The sequence below is a fragment of the Ambystoma mexicanum genome, chromosome 10 (assembly GCF_040938575.1).
Source record: "Ambystoma mexicanum isolate Mex_15411 chromosome 10, UKY_AmexF1_1, whole genome shotgun sequence".
Taxonomy (NCBI): Eukaryota; Metazoa; Chordata; class Amphibia; order Caudata; family Ambystomatidae; genus Ambystoma; species Ambystoma mexicanum.
This window is the reverse complement of record NC_090932.1, coordinates 1677245435-1677265804: the sequence shown is the minus strand read 5'-3', so window position 1 is coordinate 1677265804 and position 20370 is coordinate 1677245435. Positions and strand designations below refer to the sequence as shown.

The 20370-nt window shown below is 50.4% G+C and overlaps 1 long non-coding RNA gene across 1 annotated transcript in view; it reads right to left on the bottom strand.

Annotated features, from left to right (window-relative positions):
- LOC138492735 (uncharacterized) overlaps positions 1-19618 on the bottom strand; it is a 58281-nt gene extending 38663 nt beyond the window's left edge. The window contains exon 1 of the long non-coding RNA XR_011276255.1: positions 19509-19618. This is a non-coding gene — a long non-coding RNA (uncharacterized lncRNA). The remainder of the gene's footprint in view (positions 1-19508) is intronic.
- Between the last annotated feature and the right edge of the window lie 752 nt (positions 19619-20370).

Sequence of the window (20370 nt, the reverse complement as noted above, 5' to 3'; positions counted from 1 at the left end):
CCACCGAGGCTGTAATTCCCCAGTAAGAACCCATTGCCCGGCGCCGGATAAAAAATGACTCCAGCGGCAGCCGTGACGTTTCTACCAGCACGTCTACCACCGGACTCATAATGAGGCACAAAGTCTGTTGCCTCCCAGGGCCTGATATGTCAACAATTACAAAAGTTCCTTTCCATAATCTTTTACGTTGGGTGATGACTCTTCACCGCTAGAACCCCCTCAAACGGGCTCCGATCCTTAAGACAATGTTAGCCTCCCTCTGTTGGGTTTACTATGGCCTTTCGCTCTTTATATTTTCACCTGTAATGTTCATGAGTCTCAATGGGCACCATTACGACCCAGGCGGCCACGGAATGAACGGTGCCGGTAAGGGACTGGCACTGTTCATTCCGTGCTGCCCTATTACAAGGTCTGCAGCGGGTCCCGCTAAGGAACGCCTGGTCAGACCAGACGTCCTTAGCGGGACCCGCTAGCAGACTAAGATGCTAACAACGGGCCCATCATTACCGGGCCCGTTGTTAGCATCCTCCCCATTCCCACTGAGCCCTATTGGGGCTCAATGGGAATGGGGATGTACCGGGTCCGGGTCCCGCGAAAGGGATTTACCGGGCCCTCCAAGGTGGGAATGGCCTGGTAAGTCCCCTTTTGCGGGACCCAGGCCTGGTACCCGGTATGGGGGTAGCCATGCCGCTGATAGCGGCATGGCTACCTCCTTCCTCGTAATGAGGCCTTATGTATTGATGTTTCCCCAGAAGAACATCCCTGCTCCAATCAATGGTCGCCCCTCCCCCTTGAAGAGGTGTAACCGGAGAGCCTCTGGGTGTAGATCACCTGTGCCGCTCTTCAAATATTTCCAACGTTTTGACTTTAATCTCGGAAGGTCACCATGCAAGTGTCTTGCGCTCTCTGGTACCCGGTCGCACATAGTCTCCACATCCAGGCTGCGTTCCACTGATTCTTCCACACACTGCATTTCAAACAGCTCCTCCTCTTTCCTTGACAGAGACACTGCCTACATACCACAGGTGCTTCAGACAATCTCAGAAAGGTATATTTTAACCCGTGGTTTGGGTTTCAATAGAGAGGGCACCCACTCCTAGTGTAGGGTGTCATGGAGATCCCGGGGCGTCCTGCTGTTGCTCTATCTCCCTTTGTGCTCAGGTTTCTGGCTTTCGTCTCGGTGTATTTCTTTAATAAATTAATAATTGCCACTTTTACTCAACCAGTTCCCATTCACCGTCAGAGCACTAATTTCCTGCATTTGGTTTCCTAATTACACAGGTATTCACTGTGAGAAATTATCCATTCCAGTTCCACATAAGAGCTAAAACTCATCATTTTACAGCGTGATCCTCTGTAATTTAGACTGGTTCTTCCTCATATTGGATTGCATTAGATCTGGACCTTTAACCACTGTATCTACGTCTTGAGATTGGCTTAGCCCATCCATTTTATGTACTGTTTGGTGTATTCCCAGGCTCCACTAAAAATGTCCACCTCACTCTCAGGGCCTTTGACTTAAGAACCCCTCTGCTTCCTCTCATTAGCTACTCTGCCCAATTCCTTAAAAGTAACATTAGTGTGCCCCTTTCCTGTTACTGTTGGGGGTGGGGTTTTACAGCAAACCTACTTTAGTTTTCAGCTGAACACTTCTGGACTTCTGCACTGCTTGTCCTACACTGCTGTAGTATGAGCCCACACACGGTGCTCCCTATATATGAGTTCCATTGTCTGTTCAAGTGGCATCTGCTTGACGTTGCTTCCGTGGTCAGGGAGTACTCCCAGTGTGGTGTCACGTGACCCGTTAGTCCGGGGCACGTGACGAGAGGTAAATAAAGGAATCACCGGAACTGGCGTCAGCGCGCCAGTCCGGGTTTATGCACCTCAGCGAGTGGTCGTGTCTTCCTTGCCACGCTGCGCCCCGCCACACTGCGCACTGGGGTAGGCCTCTGTCAGGGCCCGCTCCATGATCCCGCCGCCGCCTGCATCACCGGCGGCAGCCAACAACACACTGGCGACGAGGCCGTGGAAGAATCCACGTGAGACCGCGCCTCCCCCCTCCTGTACGCGGAGCCGCGCGGTCATCGAGTTGCCGTGCCTCGCACGCAGAAACAGTGCCGATCCTTCTGCGAGGCCACGGACAGCCACAACGTCCTGCCCACGTGTCGGCCACTACAACGTCGGCAGCTCCCGAACATTCCAGGATGCCGCGTATTAACACGTGCACCAGCAGTGAGGGAACCCCGCCTCACACACACAAACAACGTGCAGGACTCCTGACTCCTGTGCCTGGTGGCCGCACAAACAACAGGAACCTACGTTCACCACCCAGCCATCACGACCCAGACACCGGTGAGTGAAATAACCACCCCATCCAGTGAGGCCGCGCAGAGACACGCTCTTCCACTAGGCCTCATTCTACCTAGTGAGAAGTTCACTGCCAACAACAACATGTCGAGCTCCGAAAGCAGCCCTGTAAGAACCAACACTGGCTCCTCCATCAGAAAGAGCCTCACCACAGACCACCCGGACCCAGCACTCACGACGCTCATGCCACCATTTGACTCATTTACCACAGGGGCTGCCATCAGATGGGAAATCTGGCTGCAACAATTTGAAATGCACCTGGACGCCAGGGACATCACCATAGCGAGAAAGAAGCGCACGTTTCTCCTACTCAACGTTGGAGCAGCCACCCTACGCCTCTTCAACGCTACCCCTGATCGCGGAGACCACAACAACTATGACGCAGCCAAAGCAATTCTCACGAACATGTTCAAACCTGACCTCAACCCTGATTATGAACGCTTCCATTTTTGCATGGCCAGACAGCGTGAGAAGGAAACAGTAGACAAATTTCACGCTCGCCTTCGCGAGATGGCAGTTGGCTGTGAGTTCCCAGGCGAAGAGTTCGCAATCCGCCTCCAAATAATAAACGGCATATCCTCTGAAAAGTTGAGAAGAGCAATACTCTCGGAAAGGAACATACGGCTATCCCGCATTCTAGAAATGGCGCGCCTTCGCGAGCAAACTGAAGGCCAGGTAGCGGTGATTGAAGCACCGATCCAAAGGCTCCCGTTAGACAACGCCAAGCGATCAGAAGAGGTAGCAGCTGTATCTACACATCAAAACACTCGCATGAAGCACGGCCAAAGGACGCAGATGCCGCAAGAACGGAACAAAACCTGCAAATGGTGCGGTGGCCCGTGGCACAAATGAGAATCCTACCCGGTATGGGGATCCACGTGCAGGAAATGCAACCGCCTCAATCACTATGCAGCGGTCTGCATAAACCCGCCAAACCGTAGCGACAGAGAAACGGCGTCACGACCTCAACCTGAGCGACGGAAAAAGTTTGCCCCGAGGGAATACTCACACCAACAAGACCGGAAAGGAAAAGCCAGAGCTGTCGACCACTCTCAAAGGTCCCCAGACACGAGCGACAGCGACGACAGCGACGCCAGTGTATCCCCCGAGAGAAAAGAGAGACGGAAGAAAGGAGGCAAACGGATACACCGAGTACACCTTATATCGGCCGTCGAACCACACTGATCACGACGAAGAAAGAGACCATCGTGTACCGTCATCGCCAACGGCGAACCAGTGAAAGTAGTCATCGACACTGGTGCAACAGTGAGCGTGATGCCAGCAACTGCGTTCAGCAAGCTTTGCCCGAAACCCGCGCTCCACAAGAGGAAAGTCAGACTATACGCGTATGGATGTAAGAGACCATTACCCGTACAAGGGTCTTTCAAGTCTGATTTCGCCCACAATAACACTAGCTGCAGAGCGCACATCTATGTAGTGGATTCTGGCTGTGAAACACTGCTCAGCTGCAAGACTGCAGAGAAACTAAAGCTAATTCATTTTGCATTTAGCCTCCAACACAACGAACTTGACGATTTACTACAGCGACACAAGAAACTGTTCCAATTAATCGGGTGTCTAAAAGGCCGCACTATCAAACTCCACATAGACCCCACGATTGAGCCGAAAGCAGTACTACACCGGCGGATACCATTCCATCTGCGTGAGGCCATAGAGGAAGAACTAACCAAACTCGAAAAAGCAGGGATAATCGAAAAAACATCAGGTCCTACCCCGTGGGTTTCTCCAATGGTGGTGGCCCAAAAACCGAAACAGCCCAATGCCGTGAGAATTTGTATAGATATGAGGCTCCCCAACGCGGCGATCGGAAGAGAACGCCACATCACCCCAACGATAGATGAGCTCATTGTAGATCTCACGGGAGCGACCATCTTCAGCAAACTAGACCTAAGATCGGGCTATCACCAGCTCAAACTAGCCAGAGACTCAAGGTACATCACCACATTCTCCTCTCACCTTGGGCTAATGAAGTACAAGCGACTTAATTTTGGAATATCGTCGGCAGCCGAGGTTTTCCAACACGAAATCCGCAAGGTCATCACAGGCCTAGATGGCACCACGAATATCAGCGACGACATTCTCGTGTACGCCTCAGACGAGAAAGAGCACCACAAACGCCTGCAGCAGTCCTAAGCAGGCTAGAAACAGCAGGCCTAACGCTGAATGCAGAGAAATGCGAATTCGCAAAAGAAGAACTATGTTTCTTTGGATATATTTTTAGTGCCAAAGGCGTATCCCCTGACCCATCAAAGGTAAATGACATTAAGAACACCAAAGCACCTCAATCAGCCACGGAGGTGAGAAGCTTTATGGGGATGGCGACATACTGTGCGCGTTTCATTCCAGACCTTGCTAACATCGCAAGCCCACTACGTGAACTGACCAAAAAAGACCAGAAGTGGGAGTGGACATCGATCCACCAACAAGCTTTCCAGCACATCAAGGACACATTGTCAGCATCAACAACCATGGCCTTCTTCAACGTAGACAGGCACACCGAACTACTGGTAGATGCCAGCCCAGTAGGCCTAGGGGCTGTCCTAACCCAAACGGACAACGAGGGTAATGTGTTCCCAATTGCGTTTGCCAGTCGGGCGCTCACCAAACCAGAGCAAAACTATGCTCACATTGAGAAAGAAGCCCTTGCCATCCTGTGGGGATGTCGTCATTTCAAGGTATACCTGCTTGGAAAACAAGCAAAAGTGTACTCCGATCATAAGCCACTGATCCCGATATTCCAAGGCTCTGCTCCCCACCTCCCGGCACGCACTGAGAAATGGATGCTGCAGCTACAGCCCTATAACATAGAGGTCGACTACCGCCCAGGGACAGACAACCCAGCAGACTACTTGTCCCGCCACCCAAGACCTGCCACCAGAGGAGAACAACATCACTCGAAAGAAACGGACGAACACGTATGCCACGTGGTCGCCTGCGCCCGACCACGCGCCCTCACCATAAAGGAAATAGCCGATGAAACAGAAGCAGACACCATCCTGCAACACACTACAACCGCCATCCAATCAGGCAACTGGAAGACATACCTCACATCCATAGCCCAGGGCACCACATCAGCCCAAACCAAACTCCGGGCACTGTTCGGGATATGACACAAACTCTCCGTTGCTCCTGAAGGAGTGATCCTCAAAGGTCACTGCATCGTATTACCCGAGTCCTTAGAGGAGAGAGCCCTACGGCTAGCCCACAGCAGCCACCAAGGCATCGTCAAGACGACTGCATACCTCAAATCTAGAATGTGGATGCCCAACATGCAAAAAAGGGTAATGGAGCTGGTGGAATTATGTGCCGCGTGCCAAGCATCCAGGAGACCGGAGAACCCGGAACCCATCAGCAGCGCTCCAAGAAGCAGCAAGCGGTGGGATGCAGTCAGCATGGATCACTGCACAATCGCAGGCGAGGGATACCTACTCGTAGTTATCGACGAGTTCAGCAGATACCCGGAGGTGGAGCACGTCGCATCCACAAACGCAGAGACCATGATCCTCACGCTGGAGAAGATATTCGCGACACACGGAATTCCGAGAAAGGTGAAGAGTGACAACGGCCCATCTTTCACCAGCCAAGAACTGCGCGAATTCTTCAAAGAAGTGAACGTCAAACACCAGCGCATCACCCCCAGATGGCCCCAGGCGAATGGCGACGCAGAAAGATTTATGGGGTCGCTGAACAAAGTCATTCACATCGCCAAAGGAAAAGGACACCCATGGCTGAAAGCTGTCTATCGATTCCTAAGAACACACAGGAAAACCCCTCATTCATCCACTGGGGTCAGCCCTGCCGCCCTCATGCTCGGGGTACCGATACAGGCAGAGCTCCCCATACACCCTCGATGGGTAGCCCCCGAACCGGACATCCCAGCTATAGACGAAACGCGACTGAGGCGGAACGAACAAGAAAGCACTGCCCGGCGAGCCCGCCACAGAGAACTAAGACCAGGTGATACAGTGATTGTCAGAAACCGAGAAACACCCAAGAAGATGTCCCTTAACTTCGAGCCGCAACCATGGACAGTTAGCGCGACAAACCACAGCATGGTCACCGCCACACGAGGAAACGAGACCGTGACAAGAAATGTGTCGCATTTCAGGAGAGTACCAGCCGAATTGTGGGAGGAACAACTAGTATCTCCAAGGAGCGAGGCGACAGCACCACTCACGCCCCAGAACCACACACTGTCAAGAGCCCGCGCCACAACACCCCCATCCGAGACACCGCTCCAGCAAGAGGACCCAGCCACACTGGCAGCCCCGAGAACAGACACACCGGAGAGAAGCAGCACTCGGTATCTTCTAAGAGAAAGACCCAGACCGTCATCCCGTCTTCAGGGATACGTGGTGGACGGAATATACAGGAAACCCCACCAAGACAGACTCTAAGACAGCGGAGCTAATAACATTTTGCCAAATTCATGTATGTTAAACAGTAGGTTGAACACCTCCAAGTTGGGGAGGAATGTGGTGTCACGTGACCCGTTAGTCCGGGGCACGTGACGAGAAGGAAATAAAGGAATCACCGGTACTGGCGTCAGCGCGCCAGTCCGGGTTTATGCACCTCAGCGAGTGGTCGTGTCTTCCTTGCCGCGCTGCGCCCCGCCGCGCTGCTCACTGGGGTAGGCCTCTGTCAGGGCCCGCTCCATGATCATGCCGCCGCCTACATCACCGGCGGCAGCCAACATCACATCCAGTACAGTCCAGAGAACAATGGCAGTGTATCAGAATAGTGCCTAGGCATTTAAGCACATGCTGGCCTTTGCCTGGGACACAAAGTCATTCATCTGCTAATTGTGTCCCTCCTCTGATGTGGGCAAGGTTGAAAGTGAGATGGGACTTGAACCGGTTCATGGCCATTTATCCTGTGGCAGCTGTGTTGAGTGTAAATACACCATACAAATTAAAGAGTTTACATATGCATGAAAAACATGGCAATTGAAAGGTTTTACTAATTGTATAACCTACAGCATTCTGTGTCCTTGTGACAAATGTTACGTGGGCAAAACACAACGGCAAGTCCATTTGAGAATGAATGAGCACAGATCTAGGATTAGAAATCATGTTAGTTTAGCTCCCTTGGTGTCCTATTTTGCGGAATATAACCCTTCTGTCGAAGATGTCGGATGGTTTGTTGCACAGCATGTTAACAACAGACGTTCCTTCGCCACGAAACCTGCTACATGTGAGCAATTTTGGATTTCTGCTTTAAGAACTTGCAGCTTTGGTTTTGACAGTAATGCAGAATGGGCTGCGGTAATCTGAGTATAGAAACAGCAGGTGTAGCACTGTTTCAGGTTATAACCAACTTGCATATTTTGTCACATATTACGAATTTTACGCATTTGGTTGTGTACCTTTATATAGAGCCCTCAATGCATTGGAACCTTAGCAGATTTCTGATTGTTAATTTTTGACACCTCATTTTGTCTCTATTTATACCCCAGTTTTTCGGATTTCAGCGCTTGGATGTGTAGCACCTCTTCAACTGTGGCAGGTCCTTGGAACCAGAGGCTTTACCCGTTCTAGTTTGTTCACCCTTTGCACTGACGTGGGACATACTTTTTCCTCTACTACGTAACACGGAAGTACGTTCAACAGGAACTCGGTTTAGGTTTCCCTTTTCCTTTAAATAAGTGAACCTGGCGGTTCTTTGGTTATGGGACTTTCCGACGTCTGCTGGAACAGGTATCGCTCAATTCTATTTTTGTCGCTGATGAGCATATTGGACTCCTATTTGCAGCCCTTGTGTGTTGGATTCTGTGCACTTGATGGGGCACAGGTCTGGGGTTTACCAGATGGATTTCTGCCATCGGCACATTTTTGTTTAAATCTTCCCTTGAACGACGATCGCTTGGGAACAGACAAAATATGTGGTAACCAGTTTTGATCATCTGGCGTTCATATATTACTAATGTGTTATCATTATTCAAGCCGGACATGTCCAGCATTGTGACATGCTGGCTTGTTTTTTGTATATTTTCAGCCAGTCAAATATAGGCACAGAATATTGAAATGTGTGCATAACGAGAGAAGAAAAATTGTCCCAGCCACACACCAGTGTCATTCTGTGTGCGGATATGCACTTAAATCGGGTATTTGCCCTTCCCCATTTCTCTCTCCATGTTGCTCATGACATTGCGATAGGCGTATGACCACGAAATTGGGTTGTAATTGCATTTTTATTTGTAGGGTGACTTCATTCATTGGGCCTCATTACGACTGTGGCGGCTACGGTATGAACGCTGCAGGTAAGGGACTGGCACCGTTCATACCGGGCCACCACATTACGAGTTCTGCAGCGGGTCCTGCTCTGTACGCCTGGCCAGACCAGACGTCCAGAGCGGCACCCGCTAGCAGACCCGGATGCTAACCCCGGACCCGTCATTAATGGGTCTGTTGTTAGCATCCTCCCCAGTCCCACTGAGCCCTATGGGGGCCAAATTCCATTTTGCAGGATCCGGACCCGAGTTTGGGGATAGCTATGCTGCTAAAGATGGCATGGCTACCTCCAAACTCGTAATGAGGCCCATACAGAGTATTGATGCCAACTTACATTGATTACAGATAAATGAAAGGGGAATGGATCATTATAAAAAGGTATGATTCTGGATAAAGAAAAAGCAGATAAGTGATATGGAAAATAATAGACATGCTATGAATTAAAAAGAATAGGTATACATTCAAAGGATGGATATTTAATGTAATCATGTTTTGTATGTATACTAGGTGTGTGTATATATAAACTAAAAATATGCTTTAATATTGTTTTACAAAATTAAATTACAAAGATGTCTTCCAAATTTCTAAGAGAAACCGATTCTGGGCTTGTGGTTCACAGCTATAAATGTTCTGCACGTGGTGCAAGATGGCGCTCTGTATGGGGCGCTAGACTCTGGAACTCACTTCAGCTAAAATTAGGCTGGAACCCAGCCACCTGCACTTCATGTATACAGCGGCAAATGGGCAACGATTGCTTCTCCTCTATGGGGATGGCGAGCGACAAGAAGTGAGTCGCATTGCAGGGAGCGCTATATAAATGTGGCCATTCCTTTCCCCTCTCACAATAGTTTAAAAAAACACAGGAGTGATTCCAAGATGGCCGCCGGGGTGAGGAGTCACAGCTAATCCGCGCTCCGCCCGGGCCGCCAAACACAGCACGATCGAAGCCGTGACCGACCGTCGATCCCCCCCCGACCGCTAGACCCTCCCCCCCCCGCAACCCCCTCCCAACGGGGAATCGGCGCCGCGGACGAACGCGGGCGCGGCCCGTGGAGAGAGCAGATCGGCCCCTCCCCCATCGGTGCCTAAGGAGACGCTCCACCGCCATAGAGGACCACACAGCCGGGAGGGAAAAGCCGCTGCCGAGGAGCGCCGCAGGGGAAGGAAACACAGCGACAGCAGCGGCACCGGGGAGGAGCCGCAACGCAGGGAGAGAGCAGCGTGCACAGGGCGGACCGCAGGTGAGGAGAAGCGGGGGCCGCCCTGAAACAGCGTGGAAGAAGAAAGGTGAGCCATCAAGGGGGGGGAGGAAAACCACCCGCCCGCTGATCTACGCCCCGAAGGGGGGGGCTCAGGAAAAGGAGTCGAAAAAAAAAAAAAAAATGGATCGGGGTTCCCCCCAGGCCCGCTAAATAGGGGGCGAAGAACTGGAGGACACTAATGTAAGGGGAACTGCCCCCACCCAAAATAGACAGACATTGAGACCCGACGGGGGCAGGAGTGGACACGCAGACTGCGAATCTGCCTGGTTCGAGAACCCCCCCGCTCACTGAGACATCTCAGAGGATAGGATAGGGAGAGGGGCCATCCGGAGGGCTACAAGAAGGCACGTTAGCCCCATAGGCAGCCAAACGGATCACGCCACCATGTCAAGAGCAAAAGGAAAGGGGAACCCCATCCAACAGATATCCCAATCTGCGAAGCAAGGCGCAGACATTCTGCAAATGTGGTCCACTGAGGGAGCATCGCAACCGAGGGGGAGAAACCAGGGAGAACCCATGGGGGAGTCAGAGTCACCATCCCAACAGCTGCAACCACTGACCAGGGAAGACATGCAAACTTGGTTCATGGACTTACAAGAAAAATTCATGTCCACAGTCCAAGAACAATTTACCACTATGAAAAACGAAATGAAACAAGTGGTTAAAGACATCAGAACCGATATTAACAACCTAGAAGAAAGAACGGACATAGTGGAAAAAACGGTGCAGGGACTAGAAGAAGACACGAGACAAGCTAGCGAAATGCAAGAACACTTGGTGGCACTTACGCACAACTTAGAACTTCAATGTGAGGACTTGGAGAACCGCTCTAGACGCTCCAACATCCGCATCAAGAACATGGCGGAAACAGTGCTAGACAAAGATCTGAAAGAGGCGGTAAAGGAAGTGTTTAGAGACATTCTGGGGTCCCAAGACGCTGACGAAATCGGAATCGACAGAATCCACAGAGTGGGTCCAAAAAGATCAGGGGCCCCAGGGGAAAGACCACGCGATGTCCTAGCGGCTCTCTCATCCTACCCACAGAAAGAACAGATCCTCAGGAGAGCCAGAGAACTGGAACACATTAAAATGAACGGTCAAAACATCCAATTATACCAAGACCTCGCTCTGATAACCCTACAAAAAAGGAGAGCAATGGCCCCACTGGTGAAAACTCTGATAGAAAAGCAAATCCGCTATAAATGGACCTTCCCATTTGGGCTGCTATTTACGTGGGAAGGGAAACAGAGAAGAGTAACAACGGTGGAGGAAGGTATGAGCACATTGGGTCTACAGGAAGATGAGGGGGAGCGGGGGGAGTCATCGAGCAGGAGGGATCGAATGAGAAGACCAATGGGTTGGGAAACAATTACGCAAAAGAAGTCAAATGCAGGGAGGGAATCCCGGAGAAAAGCTACATGAAGAACTCAGGAAAATGCAAACAAGGGGTACGAACATGGAACAGCAATTATGGAATTAAGTTCGGGGTGGGGGAGGGGGACGGAACGGAACGGACAACACGCAGATGGCGGTCGTGGGAAGAACAGACGGCTTGGAAATAGGCAAAGACCGATGGATCTCTGGGGTTTAGGACTCCCCATATCATACCCCCCGAGGGTAAGGAGGGCAGGGAGCGATGGGCGCAACGCTCTAGCGTCAATAGGAACCCTCGCCCAACTCGGGGGACAGTTTGGTTGGTTTAAAGTTCAATGTTGGGGGGGGCGGGGAAGTTCAAGGGCGGGGAAGGGATCGGATGAATCAAAGAAATGAATCAAGAACAGAAGGGGGCCCGAGGCAACAACAAACGAATATAACATAATGGGGGTGCTACGCATAATGACTTACAATATAAGGGGCATGAATCACCCAACAAAAAGGGCTAAACTGGAAAAGCAGTTTAAAAGGGAGAAGGCGGACATACTACTTCTCCAGGAGACCCACATCAGAACGAGGGATAAGCAGAAAATCCGGATAAAAGGCTACAAAATATGGGCTCAGGCAACGACAACGGAGAAAAAAGCTGGGGTACTGATTGCAGTGAGAGAAGGAATGGACACTAAACTACTAGACTCAAGCATGGATAAAGAAGGGAGGTTTGCCTTCGCCAATGTAGCAATTGAAGGCCTTCACATTACACTCGCCTCAATATACGCGCCCAATCAAGGACAGGACGGCTTTCTTAGAGATGCTCTCTCGAAATTGGAAAGCTATGCTAGAGGGGAAGTGATCTTGGGGGGAGATTTCAATATGGCATGGAATCCACATATAGATAGGAGTACGGGGAACGCGCACGGCCAAAGGGCACCATCAAAACGTCTGAGGCAGCAAATAGAACAGATGTTTGGAGGGAACTGAAGGGTGAACAGAGGGGGTACACCTACTTCTCACATGTCCACAACACCATGTCCAGAATTGACTACTTCTGGGTTTCAGTGGGACTACTGGGAAAAATCCAGGGACTGGATAAGGGCACAATAGCCCTCTCGGACCATGCCCCGCTGTGGCTGGAGGTGACTCTCCCAGGGAGGAAGAATGGGCTATGGAGGTGGAAACTACCGCAGGAGCTGATCCAGGACCCAATGACAGGGGAATCCATAAGGGAAATGATAGAGGAATACTTTACACAAAATGACACAGGGGAGGTAGCGCTGCAAGCAGTCTGGGATGCGTTTAAAGCAGTATTGAGGGGGAAAATGATTGCGTTGAAAATCACAAGAGATAAACAAAGGTTTCGGTGGGAAAAAGAGCTGGAAAAATCAATCGAAGATATCCAAGAGAAACTCCTGACACACCCCACAAAGGCTTTAAAAAAATCACTGAAACATACACAGGGCCAACTAGAGATGCTCCGAACGAAGGGTGCAGAGAAGAACCTACTCTATCTGAAGCAAAGATATTATATTAGAGCAAACAAAGCAGACCGGCTCCTGGCGAGACAACTGAGGGATAAACAGAAGGAAACAACGATTAAAGCCATTTATGACACCAATGGAGTCCCCCAAACAAGCACACAAGACATGGGGGAATCATTGAGACATTACTACCAAACTCTCTATTCCACTGAACTCCCTGACACGAACTCCCAAGATTCATACTTAGAAGCCATAAACCTCCCGAAAATATCAGAAGAGGACAAGCAGTCACTAGAGACACCTATCAGTGAGGAGGAAGTCAGAAAAACCATAAAGGGACTCCCAAGTAACAAAGCCCCAGGCCCAGATGGGTTTACGGCCCCATTTTATAAAAAATATGCAGACATTTTGACCCCGATCCTAACGAGGCTCCTAAACTCCTTTAAGGACAGCGGTAATCTGACCCCCACTATGAATGAGGCGAAGGTTCTGCTATTTCACAAACAAGGTAAAGATCCTAAAAACCCAGCTTCATATAGGCCAATCTCCCTAATTAATCTGGATGCAAAAATCTATACGAAAATCCTAGCAACGAGGCTATCCCCGCTTCTCCCTAAACTGATAAGTGAAGACCAATCAGGCTTTATTCCGGGCAGACAAACTCATGACAACACAAGGAGGCTAGCCCATTTAGTGGAAAAAATAGGTATAAATCACACCCCAGCGATATTGCTGTCGATAGATGCCGAAAAGGCTTTTGATAAGGTGGAGTGGCCAATTTTGTTCAAAATATTGGAGCACATGGGGTTTGGGGAACAATATATTGCGCGCATCAGAGCAAACTACAACTCCCCATCCAGTAGAATAGTCATTAATGGCGAGGTTACGAACACGGTGAGGATAACGAGAGGAACGAAGAAGGGATGCCCTCTTTCACCTCTGCTGTACGCTTTGTTTTTAGAACCCCTCCTAATTAGAATACGGGAATCAGTGCACATAAAAGGGATAGAAATGGCAGGTCAACAACACAAAGTGATCGCATATGCGGACGACATGTTAATAACCCTACAGGACCCAGAATCCACGTTATCATCTGCAGTGAGAGAACTAGAAAATTACGGGGCCATTTCGGGCCTAAAAATAAATAGGAAAAAATCAGAGATACTAATCCTGGCAGGGGACAGAGCGAATATTGAAAGGGAAGCAAAACTTCAAGACCTTAAGATTGTACAGAAAGGTATAAAATATCTGGGGATAATTGTACCTCGAAAAATAGAGCAATTCTATGGGGAAAACTACCCACCCCTTCTCATAAACATCCGAAAAGAGCTAGGCAGATGGAACCCATTACAGATTTCCTGGTGGGGTAGAATTCAAGCCATCAAGATGACCGTCCTCCCAAGGGTACTGTATTATTTTCAGGCTCTCCCGGTGGGTGTCCCAGACTCGTTCTTTAAATCATTAACAAAACTGGTGTTGTCCTTTGTATGGAAGGGGAAAACGCCTATAACAGCCAGAATGGTCCTTACAGCCCCAACCAGAGAAGGAGGGTTAGCGCTCCCCCATTTCAAAAAATTCTATCAGGCGGCACAGCTGAGAGTCCTGAGGGAGTGGGTGGGGGAGGATCCACAGCAGATATGGGTCAAACAAGACAGAGCAGTTGCGAGGACCCCACTGGTAGAACTCCTCTGGAAACAGAGACAGCACAGACACGTGAACCTAGGAATAAGTGAAATTATGAAATCCACGCTAGAAGCATGGGATGCCCAAACAAAAAAAGGCATAATGTCCACAGCAATAGGACCCTTTACACCAATCAGTAGAAACCCACTATTTCCACCAGGAATGGAACAGGGGGCATATGATAGCTGGGAGAAGGTGGGTATCACTAAAATTGGGGAAATGTTCGCAGACAAAGAAATCATATCCCTGGAATCTTGCTTTACTGGCGAGAATATATCCAGAAGGGACAGATATAAATATGAGCAGCTAAAACATTGGCTGAACTCCCCGATGATCACAGAAGCAGCAACCAGGGACCTCACAGGGTTTGAGACACACATCATCTCCAACACGGGGGAAAAAAAGTGGGTCTCAACGCTATACAAATACATAAACTCACAGGGGGAAAACGTCAAATGGGCATACAGAATAAAATGGGGCAGAACACTGGGGAAGGAACCTTCGGACAGTCAGTGGGCAGACCTATGGAAACAGATCCCCAGAATGACCAGATCGGCACAAACCAGGGAGATGTGGGTCAAGATCATGACACAGTGGCATTATACCCCAGAGAAGCTCCACTCGATGTACCCAAACACACCTAACCTATGCTGGAGAGGATGCGATGAAGTGGGAACGTGGAGGCACATTTGGTGGGACTGTAGGGGCATACAACCATTCTGGGAAGAAGTGAAAAACGAAATGGGCAACATTTTCCCAGATGTGGGTTTGATGGGGGAAGAGGTGTGGCTCTGCGGATTCAGAGATGACACAGCAAGACAATATCGCACATCACAATGGAGAAGCTTTATGGGACTACTCATAGCAGCATGGACCACCATAGCACAAAATTGGAAAAACAAGAATACCCCAATGGCGTTTACTTGGCTACAGAAAGTATGGTCCCATATAACAATGGAGAAAATCACCCACAAAATCCAAGGAACTGGAGACAAGTTTGCAAAAGAGTGGGAAGGGACACTACAATATCTACAGTCAGACTTTATGGAACAGTGGTGTCCACACAACATTAAAGTTTCAGATATTTTCAACGCATAATGAGAACCCGGGACAATTTGATTTTCATCCGATCCAAGGGGGGGGAGGGGTGTTCTAAATTGCAATGTTTATCTCTTTTGTGTTATTTATGTAAAATCAATAAACATAAGTTTAAAAAAAAAAAAAAACACAGGAGTGCATACCTTCAGTAGACTCATTGCATAATAATGTGTTCATTTATTTAGATATGTAATGAACACGCCTGCTCCAAAGAGAGTCGATATAGGGTAGTGCATGTCATAATACTCATGTACAAAACTCAATACACATGCATTTCTTTTTAAAACCTACAACCCTAAAATGTAGCCTGTTGTGTCCAACAAATCAAATGTGCCAAATGTGTTGTTAACAACGCCTCATTACAAGTCTGGCAGTAGCCAGCCTGTAACACCGTTTCCGCCGCCTGATATCCCGGTGCCACCGAGACATTACTTTCTCCAGGAAGTAAAGGAACCGTGCCAAAATTGTTCTTGGGCCTCCCGTTCCTCCACCGGCCCGGTGGGCCCGGTCAATCTTGGGTTCGTCAATTGCATCCGAGCCAAACAGGACCATGAGCACCTCCATGATTGACCTTTTGATATCTGCCTCGGTCTCTCCTTCTCTTTCTGGGAACCCAAAGAAGCAGAGGTTGTTCCTCCTCTCCATGTTCTCAAAATCATCAATTTTCAGTTTGGCTTCTGATTCTTTTCTTTCTAGTTCAGATAACCTCATATCCATTTCCGTTTCCAGTGTGTCAAGGGAGGTTTGGTTACTCTCCAGGCATTGGACCCTCTCGTCAATGGCATCCATTCTCTGGTCCATCTTGTTCAATCGGAGGCCCAGTGCGGCCCGCATTCCCCTGGTTTCCTCCATGAGCGCTGCAATATCTTTTTTGGTAGATACCCGGTCTTCCTTCATTTCTCCTGCTTGTTTGGATGAAGCCAAGGGAGCGCTGGGCCGGGTGCCTGGCATTGAATTTTCTCAAGAGCAGTCCTCCAGCTCATTTACCTCCAAGCTCTCGTAGTTCCCAACTTCTCTTTTTGTATATACCCCAGGGCTGTTTTCCTGGGCTGGTTGTTTGGGTCCAGAGGAGAGCAGTCTTGTGCTCTGACCACACACTTCCTGTGTCTGCTGGGCAGGTAAGCTGGGGCCCTGGGGCAAGGGCCAGGCTCCCATCCCTAAGTTGTAGTTGGTGGTCTCCCTTTGCTCTCTTGAGGTTCCGGGTCACTATCAGGAATCTCTGCTTGTGTCTCCCCATCCCCTCTAATAAGCTTCCTGGAATTGTTTCTTTGACCATCCACTGGTGCAGGCCTGCTGTAGATCTGGGTGCTGAGGTGAGGCAGGCACATGCCCCTCCTCCTGTCGAGGGGGCCCACACCTCACCACCTGGTCACAATGCCGTTTTTATGGGGCTCTGGTGGGTCGTTGGGTCCAGCCGTCTTCAGTTGGACCACTTCTCTAGTGGGCCCCTCCAAGGCCTCTAGACAGGATTAGGCCAGATCCTGACCCACCGCCTCGTATTGCGGGATCCCTGGTCACTCTACTCCCCTGCTTCCCTGTTCACCACCTCTCCCCTTGCTCTTAATGTCCTCACCCCGCTGAGTTTGAGGCCACGGGGGGCAGGCGCAATGGTGTACCTGGTGTTACCTCGCTCACTGCTGCGTCAGTGACATCTCCCAGGTTCCAGCGCTCCCGGGTTGCCTCTCCTTCTCACCCTGTGTTCCTTCACCTTGGGGGTGGGGGGACTCAGCCTCCTTTCGCAGGGCCTCCGGGCTGATGATTCCTCTCCCTGATTGCGCATCTCCAGGCGGAACATCCAGCCCCCTTTTCAGGGCCTTCCAGGCTGCGGTAGTCTCCTGCTCCTCCTTTGCGTATTACACGCAGCCTCAGCTTGGCTGCAGGAGACTCCTGATTCTCCTTGGCGTGGCCCACACCCCCTCTGCTTCTCAGCTGGGGGACCTCATTGCGTTGTGTCACCCCCACCGAGGGACTTGTGGTGCTGCCGTGCGCCTTCTACGGGGTCCCCTCCTTGGAGGGTCGATTCGGACTCCTCTATGCCCACACCTCCCATTCTCCTTGCAGGGCCTGCCGGTCGTCCTCTGCACCTAGCTACTTTCACGGCTATCTCGGCTGTGGCACCACTGATTTTCTTTAGATTTTGGGGCGGAGGTGCCTCAGGTATTCCGCCGTAGGAGGCTATCCTCCTAAGCACTCCAGGGAGGTTAAGGTGGGGCTCAGTTTCCCTTTTTCTCTCCGGGCTCTGGAGAGGACGAGACTTATCCTCCGTCTGCCATGCGTCCCCTGGGGCCAGGATGTCAGGCTCTGGTAAATGTTAGTCCCCATTCCCGTTGAATCCATTAGGACCCCATGGGAATGGGGACTCAGAAGCACCAGCACGGTTAGTGATGTTGCTGATGATTCCGTGACAACTGTGCCTACTGGGGACGTTGCGCCCGGCAGGTCAGACCTGCCACATGCAATGGCGCCGGCATGCACAGTTGTAGTCTGCGTTGATACCGGCACCCTTATTTCCAGACCGTCAGACTTGTAATGAGGCCCATTATCGTGGTCATCAGGAATACTTGCTCATGAAGACCCCCCACCTGTGAGATAGAAATAAAGCCCCTGTGGATTAAAATCTGACGCAATATTGAAGGTGGCATTTGGGGAAAGGGCATATTATCAAAACTGAGGCCATCGTGTCAATTGAGAACAATTCCCTCATCCAAGAAGGGAGGGCCAACCTGTTCTGTGTTTGGGAATTGTTGGGGTTCTCATCCTAGAGCACAACTATGTATTTCCACATTTACTCTTCATTTTGGGGCAATCAGATTTCTTCCTTTACACCGTAAGCCCTGAAAGGTCCAAATTGTAAAAGTGAGAAAGACCCTCCGCCACCCAAACCCTGACCAGCACAGAGCCCCCGGCATAATAGCACCAAGCTATATATTGAACAAGCTGCTGGCATGTGACGTTCTGTGATATCTCACTATGATAAGATAGATGTAAATACAATATACCTCACTTCTTTCTGCCTCCAGCTACCCCTCGTCTACCTCCCCCGTCCCATTACCATTCGGCTTCTCCCTGTCTTTGGAATTGGAGTAAGGAACTTTGCCCCCTGAGATTTCCTCGAATTTACCCCCACGCTCACGGTCCGCCACGGATTGGGGGCTGGAGGACCAATTGCAGTTCAATACAGTTCCCAGCGTTAGCTTATGTGGCAAGTGTGCTATTCAATTGAGAGAGTACACACCGTGCTGTAGAGATGTATGTGTGTGATACTGGGATGAATTCCTTGCATACTCATCTTCCAGTAACTACCCCAACATCCCCCATTACACAGCCCATCACACCTACACAGCCCATCACACAGCACCCCTTGCACAGCCCATCAGACCTACACAGCCCATCACACAGCACCCCTTGCACAGCCCATCACGCAGCACACCCTGCACAGTCCATCACACAGCATACCCTGCACAGCCCATCACACAGCACCCATTGCACAGCCCATCACAAAGCACATCCTGCACAGTCCATCACACAGCACACCCTGGACAGCCCATCGCACAGCACACCCTGCAATGCCCATCGCACAGCACACCCCACACAGCCCATCACCATTAGTGCAACACTATTCTGCTGACCGGACATTAGTCCCTCCTCCCCCCCGAAATTCTGGGCTACGTTGACTCGATCTGGCTGACCTAGAGAGCCGTGATGGGGTTAGTCCTTGCATGCCAGGGGAGTGATTTGAAGGGGGTGGAATAAGCGGGGAGTGGGGGCAGGAGACAGGCTGTTCTCAAAGCAGTCCTTAAGTGGGAGCGTTCCGGCGTAATACAGAGAGTTAAGTGCTTTTGACATTGAAGCTGCGCTACAATATTCTTATTAGAATGTGTGAAGTTAGAGACCCCCACACAAGAAAGTTGCCCCCTCCCCCACTGCCTGTGAATATGGCACCTCTGCCAAGAATTTTTAATTTAGATTTCATTACGCCTCTGCCCATCACGCACCTGATCAGCATCTTCTGGAACTTTCCGCTGTCTGCTGTGATTTACTGCAGCTGAAATGTAAGTTTCTGGGTCTGAACTGTGCAAGAGGAGACTTACAGCTCCCTGGGAATGTTTAATTTATTGCGCATGCCCAGAGCATGAAATACTGCTCCCCGGGCACTGCTCAGCAGCAGCACCACATCCGCAGAGCCCCATTATTTAATCTAATGCAGAAGCCCAGAGCCTGAGACACTGCTCCCCGGGCACTGCTCAGCGGCAGCACCACATCCCCAGAGCCCCATTATTTAATCTAATGCAGAAGCCCAGAGCCTGAGACACTGCTCCCCGGGCAATGCTCAGCGCCAGCACCACATCCTCAGAGCCCCATTATTTAATCTAATGCAGAAGCCCAGAGCCTGAGACACTGCTCCCCGGGCACTGCTCAGCGGCAGCACCATATCCACAGAGCCCCATTATTTAATCTAATGCAGAAGCCCAGAGCCTGAGACACTGCTCCCCGGGCACTGCTCAGCGCCAGCACCACATCCTCAGAGCCCCATTATTTAATCTAATGCAGAAGCGCAGAGCCTGAGACACTGCTCCCCGGGCACTGCTCAGCGCCAGCACCACATCCCCAGAGCCCCATTATTTAATCTAATGCAGAAGCTCAGAGCCTGAGGCACTGCTCCCCGGGCACTGCTCAGAGACAGTACCACATGCATAGAGCCCCATTATTTAATCTAATGCAGAAACCCAGAGCCTGAGACACTGCTCCCCACCCATGCTCAGCGGCAGCACCACATCCACAGTGTCCCATTATTTAATGCACAGGACCAGAGCATGAGTGCTCTCCAGGATTATGTAATCTAATACAAAACCCGGA